At 37.6% G+C, this 4,215-nt stretch overlaps 1 long non-coding RNA gene across 1 annotated transcript in view; it reads right to left on the minus strand.

Moving 5' to 3' along the window:
* Window positions 1-179: 179 nt before the first annotated feature.
* The window catches only part of LOC103355195 (uncharacterized), a 26,645-nt gene continuing 22,609 nt past the window's right edge, over window positions 180-4,215 (minus strand). The window contains exon 3 of the long non-coding RNA XR_520072.1: window positions 180-192. This is a non-coding gene — a long non-coding RNA (uncharacterized LOC103355195). The remainder of the gene's footprint in view (window positions 193-4,215) is intronic.

Consider the following 4,215-nt stretch of genomic DNA (forward strand, 5'->3'; position numbering starts at 1 on the left):
GCGGGAGAAGGGGCGGGCGGACCGGCGTCACCAAATTTCCGGCGTCCTTCGGCTACATTCGGAGGTACTCGGCTAAATTGTACCGTCAGCCAATCAGCGAAGGCGGCAAAGATCGTGTTTATTTACAAAGATGAATCACTCAACAGTGAAGCCAAGACACCAAAAACACAATATGTTTATTTTTTGGTATTTCTACACATAATTCTAACTAACACTTTAAAATATATCTTTTTAAACAATTACTTTACTACTTAAGTATCATTGCCAGAATTATGTCTTATTATTCTATTCTTATATAGTCTAATTTTAGCTGACTTATTTTTGTTTTTATTTATTTTTAGTCATGTATACTGTTTCTCTATTAGGCACTGCTTTTATTCTTTTGTCATTGCGTTTTTTCTGAACAACATCAAGCTCAAGAATTTACTTCAGGATAAATAAAGTTCTGTCTTATTTCATCTTATCTGAAACTGAAAAAAAAAAAGGCGGAATTAAATATCTAGGTATAGGCTGGGTTTGAAAAGTAAAAGGCCTTTATTTCAGAGGGCTAGAAACATTCTCCAAGCCTTAAAGTGCAAGCTGACAGAAGTTAGTCCACTCAAGTAAAGGCCTTTTACTTTCAAACTCACAGTAAGTGCCTGGACCTGAATTTTTTATGACTTTTTTTGGTTGTAATTTTTCCACCCTCCTTCCAAAAATATTCCATGAGCACCGGCGGTTTGACGGACGCAAGCAGCGCTCCGGTCACTTGTCTCCTTAATAGGAAATAAGGTTGTCTTTAAGGTGAAAAATTCACAACTGTGCTTCTTATAACTTTATTTCTATTGCACCCTTCAAAAAATAGAGTCAGAAAGTGCTTTATGATGCATTTAAATACACCGAAACATTAATAGAAGACCATAAAACATTAGTAAAGAGTGCAAAACATTAAACATGGCAATAATAAAGTAAAAAATGACAACATATGCCTCTAAGCACATGTGGGTTTTGTTTTGAGCCTGGACTGTGGAACATTTAACAGCTTTTCTGGTCTTAGGGGTCAAAGTGCTAAGAACCCAAACCAAGCAGAAATTTAAAAGGAGAGAATCTTAAATTAAATTCTGCAACAAATGGGGAGCTATTATGAGTCTGACTAAACCTACTGCAGCAGGTGTAAATGTTTTATTTTAAATGTGTATAAAAGTCTAACTTATAACGTTTAATGCTACCATATACTATAAAAATGACAGGCACACTTCATTTCAACCCAGTAAAATCCTGAATAAGATTACATTCACACTGCTGCGAAGAATCTGCCTAAACTTTTGCCTATTTATACCGTGTGCTCACTGTTGCGTGCTGCCAGACGGGATTTCATTGTAAAACCCAAAGCAAAAGCAAAGGCAGACAGTTTACGAGCAGAGTTCCCACCTTTTGGAGCTTATTTAATGGTTAATGATTTTACAGCACTATTAAATATAACATTCGCTGCCGAGGATGTAACAGTGTTCAGTCTGTTGGCGTAAGAGCGGGAGGTCTCTGCTTCATTTAGTTGTTCATGACCAGACATCGCCCCTTAAATGCAGTTTTTAAGCTCAGCAGATGGAGGCAGTGTTGCTCATCTAATACCGTTAAACCAACAGTACGTGCGTTTACACACGCATGCACATATTTACACTGTTTTTAAGCTGTTACTGCAAATACATTTAAGTAATGAAGCAACCAACATAGGTGTTTTAGTTCGTTTTAGGCAATGCACCAATCAGAATGGAAACGTAAAGTCATCTAAATAGGCGCGAAACTAAACAGTCAGGAAAGTGACGGATGAACCTGTTAGTACACACCAGTGTTACACTGAGAGGAGGTAAAACAGGTAAAAACATCTTCCTGTGTGGGTATAACAAGAGTATGAGGAAGATTTAAGGGGTCGAAAACCTTTTTTTTCCCCAGACAAATTACATCAAATTAACCCCTGAAACTGAATTTAAAAGGGCTTATTGTAGAAGTGTGGAATGATTGGCACTCAAAAATTGAAATAATAAACAAGTTGGGTATTTTCTCTTTTAACTTTATTTATTCTGAAGAGACACTGGACAACAGTGCACACTACTTCTACAATATTTCTTTTTACTCATTCAAATCTTATCATTGCTAAACTACATGTGCTGTATAAATGTGTGTATACTGATTTTTTTTTTGGTGTGTTTTAAATGCAGAAACCTGCCTGGATGAGTGTATTACTCAGTACAGTAGTAGCATGAAGTATTATTGAGGAAATGAGTACAGCAGAAGAAGTAGTTTCTTGGACAAAATACCCACAGTCCATCATGAGATCTGCCTGGAAGGAAGCTGATAGGGTAAGAACACACTTGACATTGCATTGAATAGCCCTAAAACCACTGTGTGGCTTCAGTAGACTGCTGAGTTGGTTATCTTGATCAGAAGACGACTTGTTGACGTAATCGTCTGTGGCGTGTACAGATAAGTGCATTTGGGTAATTATTCAAAAATTCGTTCACAATTTCTCAGCATCATGAAGACAAAGCTGTCCAGAGTGTGTATTACATCACATTAAAAAGGTAGAAACACAAACACAGACTACTCTCAGTGGAGTTTTATCAGTGCATGTGTCAACCAGTCTCTTTCCTTCATGACAAAGAAAACCAAAAATAAAGAAAAAGGAGGGAAAAACAGTGAGCATGTGGCATCTCATAATCGATTTGGCTTCGTTTTGCAGATTTCTGGATTTCACAGACTGGTATTTGTCCCACTGTTTGGATGTTTTTCTCTCCAACCTTAACTTTCTAAAATCTCCTAAAATTTAAGTCCAAAGTGAAGTTATTTAACTTGCAATCATTAAATATCATCAAATCCTTAAATTAGAGAAGCTGAAACCTGAGAATATTTTCAAAGATAATAAAATTATAATGAATCAGTTGTTGGATTTTTAAGATCCCCTCCAACTGTGTTTAAAGATTAACATTGTTAAGAAAAATAAAATATTTAAATATTCTTTAATTCAAAAGTTTAACTAGTGGATACGAGCTGATTCATGAATCACGGAAACTTTCTTTTCTGTTTTCAACTAATCAGTTTGTAGGACGATTGTTTGATCATTTTGTGAGGGATTTGCAGTCACATGAATTCATTTATCATCAGGTTGTTTGGGTGGAAATACACTTTAAAATAACTTACAAAACCCGTCATTTAGACAGTGTAAACACAGCAACATCACATTAAGAAAATATTACAAGTAAAAATCCTCGATTAAAACTATACTAAACTAAAAAGTACCACCAGCCACATTTTTTTTTCCAAAGTATCAGAAGTGAAAGTACTTATTCTGCACAAAATGTTCCTCGTCGGTGGTTTTTGGATTCATATTACTGCTGAATTAACATTTATGTTGCATTTTGCTGCGGTAGATGTACATTTCCAGTTAAATACGACTTGTATGTGATCTGCTGTGTGAACTTCATACGACCCAAAAGTGTCCCGCATGCGCAGAAGAGGACACAATGACATCACTCGCAGCGACTGTGCTCAGTGTTTGTGGAAGTAAACACGGACGGCAACAGTGGAGCGTATCTTGCCCGCCACCGCCGTCACCGTCGCCACTGATGGTGGAAACAGACCTGTGACCGCTATCCTAAACTAGCATCAGCAGCCAAGGACTGCCTGTGTGTTCCGGCCACTTTCACCCCGTCAGAGCGCTCCCCCGTGGTGGAAATGCCCCCCGACCGCGCCAATTATTCAGATATTCATCATTAATTGGGCCTGAATATCCAGAGACCAGAAAGTGCAATTCGGACCAGCCCTACTACTTATTATAACAACTATGAACATAATTAACAACAAATGAACCTTCAAGCATCAAGCCCTCCTTGTATTTCGACCTCCGTCTGACAATCCGACAGCCTCGCTATCCGACATAAAAGAAGGTTTTACATTTAGTGTCGGATTATTGAGTCACGACTGTACTTTAAACAGTGCTGGGTAGTTGAGGTTACAGTAATGCATTGTATTCTATATTTTACCCAATTGTGCACACAAAGTGTTTGAATTCTACATTAGGGTACAAATTCATGACCAGAATTAATCTTCAGTGATCAGACAGTGTGACCAGACCCTCCTTTGACCAGTGACTTGAAAAGACCAAATGAAAACGCAGCTTTATTCAAACGACACGATCCAAAGACGAAAAGAAAAAGCTGAGAACAGGTTGTTAACATGCCG

This window comes from Stegastes partitus, unplaced genomic scaffold (assembly GCF_000690725.1).
Source record: "Stegastes partitus isolate 25-593 unplaced genomic scaffold, Stegastes_partitus-1.0.2 Scaffold137, whole genome shotgun sequence".
Classification (NCBI taxonomy): domain Eukaryota; kingdom Metazoa; phylum Chordata; class Actinopteri; family Pomacentridae; genus Stegastes; species Stegastes partitus.